The 16,335-nt window shown below is 35.6% G+C and overlaps 1 long non-coding RNA gene across 13 annotated transcripts in view; it reads right to left on the reverse strand.

Annotated features, from left to right (window-relative positions):
• The window catches only part of LOC105078446 (uncharacterized), a 618,316-nt gene that overhangs the window by 82,681 nt on the left and 519,300 nt on the right, over positions 1 to 16,335 (reverse strand). For 2 of the 13 annotated variants that reach the window (XR_012507536.1, XR_006718937.2), the window contains one exon: positions 2,806 to 2,831. The exons of the other annotated variants lie outside the window; for them this stretch is intronic. This is a non-coding gene — a long non-coding RNA (uncharacterized LOC105078446). The remainder of the gene's footprint in view (positions 1 to 2,805; positions 2,832 to 16,335) is intronic. 13 annotated transcript variants of the gene reach the window in all.

Below are 16,335 nucleotides of genomic sequence, written 5' to 3' on the forward strand. Positions count from 1 at the left end.
TCCAGCATCCTCTATTATCATATGATCCAGCAATACACCCCTGGGCATATATCTGGAGAAAACTAATTCAAAGAGACACATGTACCCTCAAAGTTCACAGCAGTACTATTTACAATAGCCAAGACGTGGAAGCATATATATATGTGTGTGTGTGTGTGTGTATACATATACACAATGGAATACTAATCAGCCATAAAAAAGAATAAAATAATGCCATTTGCAGCAGCAGGGATGGATCTAGAGATTACCATACTAACCAAAGTAAGTTAGAAAAAGACAAATACCATATGGTATCACTATTACGTGGAATCTAAAAAAAAATGACACAAATAAACTTATTTACAAAACAGAAATAGACTCACAGACATAGAAAACTAACTTACGGCTACCAAGGGGGAAGAACTGGGAGGGATAAATTAGTTTGGGAGTAGCAAACATTAACTACTACATATAAAATATACACAGCAAGGTCTTACTGTACAGCACAGGGAATTCCTTTTATTAACCGCTCCTCACACAACTCTTTTACACTGTAATCTCCTTAACCCTGCTACTCTTCCCCGCACTGTCACTGGTAAAGTCCCTCACACCTGCTGAACACTGACAGATCAGCTCCTGCCTCCTTATGATGGTCTACAGGAAATTCTTGGAGCAACACTGACTTCTCATGGCTCACTGATGGTTCTTATTTAAAATGTGACAATGGCAAATACCGTGCTGACTGTGCTGTTGCAACTCCCTTTGACACTGTTGAGGCAACAGCTTTACCTATATGGCTACTTCAGCCCAACAGGTTAAGTGACATGAGCTTACACACGTTTGTACTTCAGCCGAGGACAAAACTGTCGATATTTATCCTGACAGTAAATGGGCTTCCAGAGTAGCTCGTGGTTTTGGAATGTTGTGAAAGGAACATGGCTTCCTTACTTCCAGTGGAAATAAAATAGAAATGGCCCCGATGATCAGGAATTACTGGATCCAATACTTTAACCTGCTGTTTTAGCTATTACTAAGATTCTGGGGGCATTCTAAACTGGACTCTGTGGAAATTAAGGAGAATCAACTTGCTGACATTTCCACAAAGAATGCTGCCCTTAAAGGAACCAACAGCAGCCAAACCTCTGTCATGGTCCAGTGGTATATTTGCCCAAATGATAACTTAGAAAAAAAAACTGACTAAAGAAGCCCAACAACTGGCCTCAAAAAGGAACAAGGTTGGAAATTTAACAATTATTGTTTGATAAAAAGAGAAATCTCTGACCAAATAACAACCCAGTCCTACTGAAGATGCTAAAACTCCTGCTCCTTATCACTAAACCATATACATTAAACCACTGGTCTACTGACAGAATGACAGCCTTCATGAACCAACGTTGGTGGGGAAACAACAAGACCACAAAAAATGCCTATCTCACTCGCCCCATTGATCTGAAATGCAACCCAAGGAAGGCTGTTCATACGGCTCCTGGACATTTAAAACTGCCTAATGGACCATCAAGGTCTGGCAAATGGATTTCAGACAACTTCCTCTGTCTCATGGGTATAAATATGTTTTAGTCGTGGTCTGTATGTTTTCACACTGGACTGAAGCCTTCCCTTGCAGACAGACAGCCTCTTCTGTGACTAAAGTCCTTTTGGAAAAGAAAAATATCCCTACTTGGGGAGCTCCTCTTGAACTTCACAGTAACTGAGGAACCCATTTTACTGGTCAGGTGCTTCAAAAGATCTTTTCCATTTGGCCACTTTTACAAGAATTTTACTGCAGTTACCACCTTCAATCCTCTGGGTTAGTCAAACACACTAATGGCATTGTTAAGACTCAACTGGCAAAATTTTAGAGGCCCTCCAAATATTTTGGCCAAAAGTATTGTCATAGGTCCTTCTGAATCTCAGATCCACATAAACTCATAAACTCCCTCCCTTTGAGATAGTCAAGGGATGCTCAGTGCACTTGGATCCTGCCTCCTTTAACCCATAACTGATAAAAGGAGAGAGATTTCAACATTGCAAAGGCCTAGTTGCTAAAAGATACTCGGCAGAGCCACCTTTCCCATGTGCTCTCAGGGACAAAGCTGTTAAGCATTACACCTTGCAAACTGGATATTTCATCCATTAGACAAGATACCTCCATAAGGACTCTCTGCAGTCTTGCTGGAGAGGCCCATGGCTAATAAACCCTTGTGCTGCCAAACTCCAGGAAATGGATTTTGGGATTCATGTGACACATCAAAAAACAGCACTGACCTGACTGAATCTGCACATCATCTGGTGACCTGAAAGTAAAGATTTCCCAGAAACGAAGCAGACAATATCTGATGAGACAGCTTTCCCAGGGTATCCAGACCAGGCCTGCTGTAAGTTGGCTGCCAAATCTTTGAAGATAATGTAACACTTCAGATGACCTCCACTGTTTGTGATCTTGATAATATATAGAGTTTAGATCCAAAGTGCCTAAGCACTGTCCTTCCTACCTCTCCTTGTTACTCAACTGTAACCTCAATAGGTTTATAATCTGTGCACTTACCCTCTGACATGAGACATTACACCCAGGAAAGTCCATTCTTGGCACTGCAGGACAAAACGCTGCTGATACCAGAAAACCTGAGTCTTGATTAGCAATGCTTTCAGAGAAAGATACTGATCAAAAGGGGAAAATATGACTGGAGAAAGAAGCTGTGGTACTTTTATACAATGGTATACTACTTAGCCATAAAAAAGAATAAAATAATGCCATTTGCAGCAACATGGATGGACCTAGAGATTATCATTCTAAGGGAAGTAAGCCAGAAAGAGAAAGAAAAATACCGTATGATATCACTCATATGTAGAATCTGAAAAAAAAAGAAAAAAAGAGGACACTAATGAACTCATCTACAAAACAGAAACAGACTCACAGATATAGTAAACGATCTTATGGATACCATGGGAAAGGGGGTAGGAAGGGATAAATTTGGGAGTTTGACATTGGCAAATGTTAGCCACTGTCCATACAAATAGATTAAAAAAGCCAAATGTTTTCTGTATAGCACAGGGAACAATATTCAATACCTTATAATAACCTTTAATGAAAAAGAATATGAAAACAAATATATGTTTGTATATGCACGACTGGGACATTGTGCTGTACACCAGAAATTGACACATTATAACTGACTATACTTAAATTAAAAAATAAAATAAAATAAAATAAGACAAAACAAAACCCAACACATTAAACTTAAACCTGGCAGTGGAATACTGACAAGCTTTTATATGAAAGACTTCCAGATTAGCAAGCAACTCAGCCTGGTCAGCACATGTTCCAAAATGAGTTAACTCTGACCCTGCCTCCTCTCTCAGCAAAGTTATCCTTTTTAAAATGCCTTACATTTCATTTCTTTGAATTTGATGGAGTTCTTTAAAACATTTTTGCAAGCATTCATTCAATGTATTAGCAAAGTTTCTTTAAGGTCAAAGATGGAAGTGAGACTCGAATATCAGAATCTTAAAATTGAAATATCCGTTTTACATCCTTATGTTAAATCAATGGAATGTTAAAAATGTGTTGAATTCAGAAAAAAAATTAATAAACATAAACCTCTATGAGAGTTGGGGTTTCAGCAGGGTAGCTCTCATGCAGCAACAGCAGAGGCCAACAGGAAGAAGAAAGACCTCTTCTTCCCTAGCAACAAGTCAGCCAATGACAAGCCAGGGACTCTGTTTACTGTAGACCTCCTGACTTCCTTCTCCCCTCTAAAAAGAGTTCTCCTTCTCCCCTGTGCAGGAACTTGCATATGGCTCACTATCATTGCAAACCCTGAACTGCAATTCTTTGCTAATCCCAAATAAACCCTTCCTGATTGGATGCCATCTCATTTCCTGCCACTCAGCACCACACATACAAGAGTTTAACCACTGAATTTTATGAAATTTCTCTATTCTTCTTTGCATATGAAAATGTTTCTTCTCTATAAGATTGCCTACATTTTCCTTTTTATCAAAATCCTACTGATATCTCTGGATCCAGTTCAAATCCCTTTCCCAGTGAAATCACCCCAGACAGATTTAGCTTATTTATCCCACAGAGCTTTATCTTTGACTAGGCAAAATAGTTCTCAAAGAAGTTTAGCCTAGCAGGTAATCCAAAAAGGTTGGCCCTCAAACTCCTGCTATTCCTAAAGTACTGGTTGGCTAGAGGTACTGCTCTTATTCCTTGGAGCTCCATCCTTTCCTTCTGACTGCATTTAGACGACACTGTTAGGGGAACAAAATGTCACTTTGGCATACAGATTACTTCAAGCTGAAGACAATCAAGGCCTAAAAGACTCTGGAAGAAACTTTGACCTTTCCCCTAACTGCCTAAAGAATGAGGACAGAGAACCTGTTCCAGGGAGGGAGCTATCATTGTAAGCATCTGTAGTATGAACTAGGAGGAACCTAGCAAGTTTGTTAAATTCCTCTGTGTCCCATTGTCTTTGCATGGCCTGGGGAACATTTCTTTACCAAACATTTGCTTTCCATCTCCATGAGAATTGCCTTCCTCTCCTCTGAAGTCCTGAATCACTACTCCTAACATTCTCTTTTGTTTTTAGCTGAAGATGGTACTTAAGGTGAACGTTTCAACCATTTTGGTGAAATACTCAGTTTTTCTGGGTCTCTCCCTGTATAGATGTTATTACAATTTTGTTTGATTTTCTCCTGTTAATCTATCTCATGTCAATTTAATTTTTTGATGAGTCAAAATAACCTAAAAGGGCAGAGGTAAATTTCTTCCTTCTGGACAACACAATAGCACACAGTATTCTGGAAGAGAGGAGGTGAGGGGAGAGGGAGAGAGAGAGGGGGAGAGGGAGGGAAAGAGAGGGGGGGAAGACAGAGAGAGGGGGAAAGACAGAGAGAGGAGAGAGGGGAGAGAGGGGAGAGAGGGGAGAGAGGGGAGAGAGGGAAGAGAGGGAAGAGAGGGAAGAGAGGGAAGGAAGGAAAGGTGAGTGCCTGTTCTGTTTGTCTCTATTTGTAGATATGTCCCTTTTGGGTGTTTGAATTTCCAGAATGATCTTCATATGAATTTCCCATATAAACTAACAGTGATGAAAGGCACTTTTAGGAATTTGGAGACAGTGATGATAAAGCACCCAGTATGCAGATTTTCATCCCGATGAAGACTTGTTTAGCTAAAAATGGATTTGGACAAAAAGAAGCTGGGGGGCAGACATTTTTCACAACAGCTACGAGCATAACTTCACAGGATTATCGCTCAGGGCTTCAGCCAATGAATTTCTTAAAAAAATAAAGCATACTTTTTTCAGAATAAAATTAAAGCTCAATCTATTTTCTATAAAAGTTTATCTGTTTCTCTTTATTAGGTCATATCAGATGTTAACCTCTGATGATAACATTTGTTAGTTGATATCTAATTGCTCTGTTTGCAAAAAAGCTTTCATCTTATTACCACGGGATGAAATTCACGTATTTTGAAATTCACGTACTCACTACAACATTATTGGAAATACATTTTTTCCTGACACTTTCATGCAAGAGTTGCAAGAGTTTACCAGGAACAGAGAGTAGATGAGAATTTGCAGTAAGACTGGTATTTGAAACAGTTTTGAGCATGGGAGATATTTCCTAATTTAAAACTACTGTAAGTTCTTCCTTTGGTAATATTTTTATATAGTTCATGTGGATTAAACTGTGCAGAAATTAGTACTGATTAATTCATTAAGTCCATCAAAAGAAGCTGTTTGCTTTTCCTATCAAAGCTGCATCCAAAGAACAATCTGGTAAATGTACTTCTTCCCTACATACTGAGCCACGTGAAAAACACTTGAGTTTCCTGCTTCTCAGAGGGTGAGGCTTTTCATTGGATAAAATTATCTGTTTCTTTTAAAGAAATATATCATCAGTTGTCATGTATTGTATAAACAGAGTTATCAAATATTATATAAATACCTAAGTGAATTCTAAATCATGTATCTCTTCAGGAATACAAATATGATATAATTAAAAGGAGGCAAACGTTCTTCAAATACAGCTATTTTCACTACAAGGTTTGCTTAAAGAAACTCAAATATTTGGAGAGGAGTAGACTGATTTTACTAGTATTTCATATTTGTACACATTCATTCAGAACACATTATTCAAAATGCTCTGCTGAAATCACCTCATTAATGTATGCAATTTCTCATTCAGGCAGCACAAATATATATATAACATGTTCAACTTAGAAAGTGGATCACAGAACAGTCAATTGACTGGCACCATTACCGAAAGGGGAGCCAGTTCTAAAACGGAAAAATACTGATCCATAGAAGATCAGGGTTGGAAAAGGACCTAAAATTCCCTCCTGTATCTCCAGCACATTCTAGTATTCACATTCCTTTTCAACATAGCAGTGAAGATAATCAAACATAATTATTTCTATATCTGTGTATCTCTTATTGAAAGTCATATCTATTTTTTTAATTCAAGTTATTTAAACTAAAGAAAGAAAAAAAAAACCAGTTCACCCACGTCTCCCACACTTCACCCTTGTTCTCTGACAACCACCAATCTGTTCTCTGTAGTTCTTTGTATCTATGAGCTTGTTTGTTTGTTTTATATTCTGCATATAAAAGAGATCAGTATTTGTCTTTCTCTGGCTGACTTATTTTTTATTCCATCCATTTGAAAAAAATCTATTTTATTCTATCTCTGTAATAGTAATTTAATCATTATTACATAAGTCTATTTAATTCCCCTTTTAAGAGAACCTTAATATTGCTTGTTTGGAAAGAGATTTTCCTTTAACTTCTTAAGATTTTCTCTTCTATATTCTTCATGTGTAAACAAAGAATTGAACTGAGTAATCTTTAGTTCTTCTCATTGCTAAGATTCTCTAAATTCTACTTCCACTTTGACCAAGGTGGGTAAGTAGGTGGGGAACTGGATTCAAGAAGGGTAAAGAAGGAAACAGCTATTGATATGAGCCTTAAAGGATGGGTAGACTTTTAACAGGTGATTTTAGAAATCAAGTGCATTCTAGGTGGAAAGGACAGTAGAAGCAAATGGCATCAAGGGGGAATAGTTGATAGATTTACAAATGAGAATCATCCCAGTTAGAGTGGAGCCTTGGAAATCAATCTCTCTCTCTCTCTGGCCCCCTCTCCCTCTCTGCCTTAACAAGCACTCTAGGTGAGTCTGATACAGGTGGTCTACAAACCACCGTGAGCAATATTGAGCAGGATGCGGGTGTAGAGAGTGGAGTAGGTCAGTATCGAACTCAGTACATTAGGGGAGCTCAGTAACTCACAACCGCAATAATCTCAACTCCTCTGAGAATCTCCCTTTCTCCCCTCTTCCCAGTCTTTCCCCATAATTTAAGCACTGGGTTATTATTTTACCCTTGTTATTTTAAGTGGTTTATTATTCTTGATGAATAGTGAATTATTCTAATAGTGTTTATTATTCTATTCATTACAACTTGAGGCTGATTAGGAGTGAATAGCTGCTAAGGAGCTGTTCCGATAGCCAAATTAGAATTTTACATTTTTATGGTGCTTATTTTTCAGTATCAGTAATTGCCCTGGTAGTTTCCATCACTCTACCATCTCTTTCTCTGCTTTAAACTACAGAGACATAGTCCAGTGATTTCAAAATAAAGAAATCTCTTTATGGAATAAAGAAATCATATTTCCAACTGACTATATTCTAATGGGTGTTTCACTTTCAAAAACTGTCTCACAAGCAGGCTGCTTTTCTAATCAATATGACAAAGATGATCCAAAGATACTGTGATGGTTACCTTATGATATATCTACATAAGGCTCTTACTAAAACGCAATAAAGAGATTCCAAACTTCAGCTCATGCTCATCCAGTCTTCCCTTCTTGACTGCCCAATGCCTGGACTTCTGGCTTGCTCAGCCAGTTCCTTAATATATTATATATAGTATGTACATAATGGATGCATATACATACACTTGTATGTGTACTAATGCTTCTCTCAGTCCTGATTAATATCATCTTTATCCCCATGTTACTACTATTATGTTATATCATTGGTATTTTATTCTATAACAATTACCTTCCTAGTTTTATCTATAAATTTGCTCAAAAATTTAAAATATTGCTATTACATATTATCTCTTGTGGAATTGAGTACTGTAATTGGACACCTAAAATAGAAAATAGAAATAGAAAATAGAAAATGTTATTTTATGTCATTAAGGATATGCTGCTCAACAAGACTATTACTAGAAAATGTCAGGAGGAAATGGTAGGAAGGGCAACCTATGATAATTATTCTTTAAGTTTTAACCTACCAAATGTTATCAAGGAAAACAGTTACATGCAACTGATAATGCCACATAACTGGTTTTTTCTGGTTTTCAGATGCCCAATTTGTACATTTCCTCTTAATCACAGTGAAAAGGAACTACTTGCTCTACTCCACCCCTCTTTGTATAGAATCTCCTGGCTAATATAAGGCAAGTTTTTGATGACACTACACATTCTCTTCCTTAGGATCTTCTTATGGAGCTCTCTGCCTTCCACACATACTTTGGACTAATTTAATACCAGCCTGTAGCACGTCTGTCACCATAGGATTTGATCTTACTGCTGATCTGAGTCATTCTTAGAAGCACTACCCTCCACGTTTTTGGAATCCCTTTTCTTTCTGTTTTACTAAACTACAAATAGTAATTTTCTTTTTCAGAAAAGGACTGTACATATTACATTTTCTGAATGCCTGTGTGTTTAAAAAATCTGTCTTTATAGTTGATGGTTACAACTTTGAATTGGCCATTTGGCTAAATATAATAAAGTTTTATGTTTAAATAATTTTGACTCAAAGGAGTTATTTCAAATTATTCTAGCGTATTTTGTCAGAAGTCTAATGTCATTCTCACTTTTTTTTCCTTCAAAGACAATTTCATTCTTCTCTTTAGAAGTTTTGTTTTTACACCAAAAATATATGAATTCCATTTGCTTCATATCCTCACTGAAACTTAGAATTGCCATTCTAAGAAGAATTTTTAGTCTTTTTTTAGTAGTAGGTAGTGACATATCATTTTAGTTTATATTTGCATTTGCCTAATGGCTAATGATTTGAATCATTTTTCCTTATGTGTTTTTGCCTTGCATATATATTCTTTGGTAAAATGTCTATTCAGATCTTTTCCTCTTTTAAAAATCAGGTTGTTGTTAAGTTCTCATTGTTGAGTTGTAAGCATTCTTCATATACTGTATTAGTCCTCTCAAACTTAAAAAGTCTGTAATTAAACTCTTCATTACCTGCATTTTTCTCCACCAAACTTATTCATTTTCCAATTACTTCCATCTCAGTAAAAATCCAATTAACTACAGGGGCTTAAGTATTTCTTGTTCTTAATTTTTTTTTTTACCCAACATCCAAATCATCATACAAACTCTTCGAGAAAAATAAATAATTTTTTAAAATCATCATCACTGAATTCAAGCCAGTCCAAGTCAAAATCATTTCTCAATTGCCATCCTGTAATATTCTCCAAACTGGTCTCTCTCCTTCCATTCTTCCCTCTAAATAGAAACCAGAGAGTTTTTTCCTTTAAGTTACACATTGTTTTTGCAGTAAGCTTCTCTCAAAGAGTTTGTATTTAAATTAGACTAAATTCTAAAATTCATACCACCACCTAAATTATCACTCCTGGAACTGTACATATACCAATGCTAATCCAAACCTCAGGATGCATAAAAATCATCTGGGCCAGCCCTACAGATTCTCCTTTGGTAGGTCTGGAGTAGGGACCAAGAATAAGCTTTCAGACCGTGCTGATGCTAACTTCCATGATCATACACCTGTATCTACATGACATGTGTCTTTCCAACTCTCAGACCTAATTATACTTTAGCTATATGGGCTTTTTTATTTGCTATGTCTTGAATGCAGCAACATCATTCCAATCTCAGGACTTTTTCTCTGCTTTCATTCTCTTTCCATAAATCCTCCTCACACCCCCCAAGACTGCCTCTTTTTCATTATTCAGATTTTATTCATAGAGCATCTCCCTGAAGAGCCCACATCCTGTTGTCCATTCTTCAGTCCAACAACTCATTAATTATCCTTTACTTATTTCCTTATTAGCACTTACCACTATCTGAGATTATCTTATTTGGTCATTTATATGTTAATTTGTATCTTGACCCACCCCACCCTCCACACAAGAAAATAAATGCCATTAGGATAGCGACTTTGCTTTGTTCAGCACTGTATCCTACACACCTGGCTTTGTATATGGTCATATCTATTTCTTGAATAAGCAAGTAAATGGAAACTCTAGAATGTCCAAGAATAATGGCAGAAGACAATTTCAGTGAGCTAGGCAGAGAGTAGTTCATTTAGGGCTTTAAATCAAATACTAAGACTCATCTAATAAAGTATAATGAGGAAAAATGTCACTTAAAGACCTATTTCAGTGTTTCCTCCTGGATCTTGGTTATCTCTTTCATTTGGCATTGTTTATCACCTATCATTTGGAAGACTGCATGAGCTTGAAAAGCATTAACTATTTGAAAAAGATCCAGAAGTACGTTAGTGAAGAAAAGAGAGTGGAGAAATACCTTTTAGTTTTCCCCACAAAGAGTGCCAGAGATGTTTCTTTGCGATAGCTCCAGTTGTAGACACAGAAATGTTATGCAGGTTCCAACCATAAACTACTCTCCTCTGCTTCTCTGTAACTTTTAAATCCCAAAGCCATAGGCTTACTCCGTGTACCTTAACCTCCCTGAAAGTCTAATAATTTTGGATTGGGTTAGCACTGGGAAACACAGTGGAAGGTCTTATCAACATCACATCTCTTGGGGGGAGGATATAGCTCAAGTGATAAAGCACATGCCTGGCATGTATGAGGTTCTGGATTCAAACCCCACTGCCTCCTCTAAGAATAAATAAAAATAAATAAAACTAATTACCCCCCCCCCCAAAAAAAATGATGGGAACATCACATCCCTACTAGTAGAATCGCCAAAGGAATCCTAAACATTAAGTTTGTTGATACTATGCGGCTGTGGATTTTTCCCTACATTAACATTAGCTCATCTCTAGTATTTAAAACAACCTCTTGGGAAATTATAATTACTAAGAATTTTTGAGAGCTAACATTGTAATTAAGTAAATAAGCTAAATAAGTAAATGTTTGTTTGTTTTAAGCAAACATGCAATGGGAGCCATAATGACTTTAAGTCAAGTTCAGAATGATTCCACGTATGGATAGAAAATTTAACTGGCTGACAGTGTTATAATTTTGCATTAATTTCAGTTATTCTGATCTACTTTCCATGGTCTCAAGTGTTAAAGAAAATGTCACTTACATTAATGACTGAATGACTTATGTTTTCAGAGGATAACAAATGTAGGCTGTTGGGAAATACAGTACAGTAATTGGACTACTGTTTGTTTTAAGAGAAATTAGTGCAAGACAAACCCAATATTGCTGTGGAAATGCTTTTTCTTTGTTAAAGTTCTGGGGAGCTTCCTACGATAATTCCCCTAATCCTATGAAATGAAATAAAGAAGAACCATGGATAAATCTACAATTTTTTATATCAGTGAAATAATTTAAAATGGGGTATAAAGTAGACTCCAAATGGCTTAAAGACTTAAATATAAGACAAGATAAGATAAACCTCCTAGAAGAAAACATAGGCAAAACATTCTCTGACATAAATCTTAGTATTGTTCTCCTAGGGCAGTCTACTCAGGCAACAGAAATAAAAGCAAAAATAAACAAATGGGACTTAAACTTATAAGCTTTTGCACAGCAAAGGAAACCATAAGCAAAACAAAATGACAACCTACAGAATGGGAGAAAATATTTGCAAATGATGTGACTGACAAAGGTTTAATTTCCAGAATATATAAACAGCTCATACAATTTAATAACAAAAAAACAAACAACCCATTCCAAAAATGGACAGACCTAAACAAACAATTCTCCAATGAAGACATACAAATGGCCAATAGGCACATGAAAAAATGCTCAGTATCACTAGTTATCAGAGAAATGTAAATCAAAACTATAATGAGGTATCACCTCACACCAGTCAAAGCGACCATCATTCAAAAGTCCATGAACGATAAATGCTGCAGAGAGTGTGGAGAAAAGCGAAATCTCCTGCACTGCTGGTGGGAATGTAGTTGGTGCAGCCATCATGGAAAACAGTAGGGGAATTCCTCAAAAAACTAAAAATAGATCTACCATATGATCCAGCAATCCCACTCTTAGATATATAACTGGAGGGAACTCTAATTCGAAAATATACATGTACGCCAATGTTCATAGCAGCACTATATAAAATAGCCAAGACATGGAAGCAACCTAAATGTCCATCGACAGAAGACTGGTTAAAGAAGCTGTGGTATACTTATACAATGGAATACTACTCAGCCATAAAAAAGAATGAAATAATGCCATTTGCAGCAACATGGATGGACCTAGAGGTCATCATTCTAAGTGAAGTAAGCCAGAAAGAGAAAGAAAAATACCATAAGATACCACATATATGTGGAATCTAAAAAAAAAAAAAGAGAGAGAGAGAGAAAAAGGATACTATGAACTCATCTACAAAACAGAAACAGTTTCGCAGACGTATTAAACAATCTAAGGCTACCAGGGAAAGGGGGTGGGAAGGGATAAATTCGGGAGTTTGAGATTTGCAAATGTTAGCTATGATATATAAAAATAGTTTAAAAAATGTTTCTTCTGTATAGCACAGGAACTCTATCAATATCCTATAATAATCTTTAATGAAAAAGAATATAAAAATGAATATATGTATGTATATGCATTACTGGGATGTTGTGCTGTATACCGGAAATGGACACACTGTAACTGGCTGTATCTCAATTTAAAAAAAGAAAGCAGAGTATAGAGTCAAAGCCCAAAGACTTGAGATTATTGTCTCTTCTGCTCTTACTTTCACACTAGTCTTTGGAAAATTTGAGACTTTATTTACTTCTCCCATTCTCCAATATTCCATAGGCTATTAAAAATGTCCAAACTGATGCTCTAATAACAAACTTGGATAAGATTCCATTTCAAAACACAGGTACATATAAAAGAGTAGATAATGTTAAATATTCAGAAGTAAACTTGATAGAAATTATTTGCAATTGCATTCTCTGATTTCAACCTATATCAAGATCAACAATCAAATAAGGATTATATACAGTCAATGTTTGACTTCTATCTTAGAAGGGATGCAAATACTTATACTACTTTTATTTTTTAGCTTTTGCTGTGTCCCATAAACTTTGGTATATTGTGTTTTCATTTTCATTTTTCTCATGGTACTTTAAATTTCTCTTTTGATTTCTTCTTTAACTTATACTCCTATTTTTAATTAAATTCAAGCTTTCAATTGCCAGCTTTCTCACGTGACAAAATCGTGATTCGCAGACTAAATATATTAAAGCTTTCAAAATACAATAAACAGAAAGCTTTGACGTTTCTGGACTCTCAGGAAGCATTATGGGCCTCCTATGTCATTGTTAGTAGACTAATACGCTCATGCTCCTCTCCTCAAAATTTACTGAAGTTTTATTTCTCCCACATAGTCTTTTAGGCCATATTGGAAAGCTCATCAGATAGAATTATTCAACTACTCCTATCTTGCAAAGATGAAAACACATCTGCACGATATTTCACTAGTAGAAGCACAGACTGGTTTTAAAATCTGTCTCCTATTTTCAACAATCCAAACTTTATTTCTATGGAAACAGGACTCCATTGCCTGCAGGAAATGTTAACCCAGTCTCTAATGCGCGTGTCTGATAGCTGACTTCCATTTCTTTTCCCAATGAAAACAGATGTCAAAACAGTTACGACCAAGGAAAGTTCTTGCAATGCTTCTTAGAAGAAATTTATCTTATTTCAGTTGCTCCAATTTCTATAGGACAAGATGCTAAAGGCAACTAGATACTGAGAATAAACCACTAGCTTATTTTAGCTCCAAATAGTCATCCTAGTTCTATGAATGAGCTGTTATATAAGGCAAAAGAACATTTGGGTTTTTTGCTCCTAAAATATTGAGGCATTACACATAGAAAATAGAAAAAGCATTCATTTAAAACCTTTTTTTTTTTTTAATATTTTTAAAATGCCCTTTTAAATTCACATTTTGATGTCCTTACAATAGAAAAACCCTTACATAGTATCTTTTAATTCTTTAATCACAAAATTATAAAAATAGTCTGTTTAAAGTAATGAAATGCATTCTTATAAAGTAAATCAAGGATGATCTAATCCCTGTTCCTACAGGTTAGTCCTAGGGGGCTAATATTTATCCTTTCTCTTATATGTGTTAAAATTGTTTTTAGAAATAGTATCTCATGACATTAGTTATGGGTATTAGAGATCAGACTAAATATCCTCATTTTAAATCTTCTGAAACACAGGGTTGGAAAAAAATCAAAACATGAGCAAAATCTCATATATTGTAAGTTCAAAATACATAGCATTAATATAACTGCTCAAGCGCTATCCCTTAGGAAGAAGTCCTGTGATGACCATATCTTAACTAGCAGCCCACTAACCTTGCTCTCCAATTCTGCTTCGTTTCTCTTCACTCTTCTTACTCCTTCCTATTGCACATTAATTTTACATATATTTTAAAAGTTAAATTAACTAAAATACTATTATTCAATATTTTTATATTTATAATGTTTAATATATTACTGAATCTAATAAATATTATTTTAATTAATTTGACTTATAAATTAATTATTTTATGTAAATAATAAAAGGGACTCTGCTGGAGTGCTAGATCAGAGAAGACTTGAGTGGCATGACAATAAGATGTTGTTATTGGATATTGGTTTAAACTATTAATTAAGGCAAAATTTATTTTCAAAGAAATGGAAATCATTACTTAGAAAAAATCAAATTACAAAAGAGAATATACTATTAAATCACATTTTGGTAAAAATAAAGAAAAAGAAAAACTCAATATATTACACATAGTAAAGGAGAAGTAAACATCTACAATAAGGTTTTCAGAATGGTAATTATCTTTGAATAATATAACCATGATGTTTTCACTTTCTTATTTTCATTTATATGTACTTTCTTTCTATGGTACACCTGTACTCATGCTTATGTAATAATAAAATTGTATTAATTTAAAAATGTGAATCAAGAAAGAAAGAAGACACACTGATACTTCCTAACATTGAGTACATGAGTTCGTCTTAGCATTCACCTACTTTTCAGTGTATTGAAATACTTCATAATGAAAATATGAATTAATTAAGTGCTAAAATATATATTGTATGTTATGTAGTAGCTTGGCAGAGAATAAAAATTGAGCACAACTGAACTATAAAAGTTTCTTCAATAAAAGTAAATTTTTCTAAAGGCATGAAGTTTGAGAAAAGTTGTGACCATCCCAATGATTAAATTACTCCACATATACATGATACATAATACTATATATTCATTCACATATTATACAATAATATAACAATATATTACATATTATATATTATACATATGTGCACACATATATACATACACACACACACATATCTGTATATATACACATATATACTGTTTAACTTTTATCTGAGGAGCCCAGTTTCAAGACACAAAACTTACGTGCGATCTTTAAGGCCTGGTCATAAGCAATTACAAGGTTCTACCTGGCATGTTTCTTGAGGGGTCACTGCCCTGCCCACACCAGGCTCGGTACACAACCAGTGCATTACTGTTTTCGGGAGGAAGTTCAATCACGGACTCAGCTCCCACTCTCTGGTTCAACCATGCTCATAACATAGCTGCATTCCTAGTCCAGGGACTTCCACTCATGGTCCTCCTTACTGGGATCTCGGCTGAGGCACTTTCCAGTAGTCCCCAACCAAATGTTCTTTATTGGAGACCTCAGCTGAGGCATTTTTCTCTACCTTCACTCAGTGGCTTTTCCCTTTTAGCCCTTTCCCTCTCTCCCTTCTCCCTTGTCCATGAGTCCTTAATAGGCAGGGGTCTTTTGTTCAGGCTCCTCGGCAGTGGGACAGTTCTCTCTATCTGAGCTGTATCTTTCTGACTCTCACCTGGTGCCACTCTGTGGAGGAAAATGCAACACTGTGGATGGAGCAGGTGCCTCTTTTTGCCTCTTCTTTGTACTGTCCTCTTATGTGACTCAAAGCTTGATTGCTACTTTCAGTTTGACTCATTTTCCTAGTTGACCATATCAACATTGCTCAACAGTATCCAGCAACTTGATTGAACTTATTTATCTTTTAATTCCAATATTTTAACAGTTTTCTAGTTTATGTTCTTGGACTTGTTTTATAGAAAGACATTTCCATCACCCAGAGATAATTATAATATTATCTCTTCCATTC

Source organism: Camelus bactrianus, chromosome 6, assembly GCF_048773025.1.
Source record: "Camelus bactrianus isolate YW-2024 breed Bactrian camel chromosome 6, ASM4877302v1, whole genome shotgun sequence".
Classification (NCBI taxonomy): Eukaryota; Metazoa; Chordata; class Mammalia; order Artiodactyla; family Camelidae; genus Camelus; species Camelus bactrianus.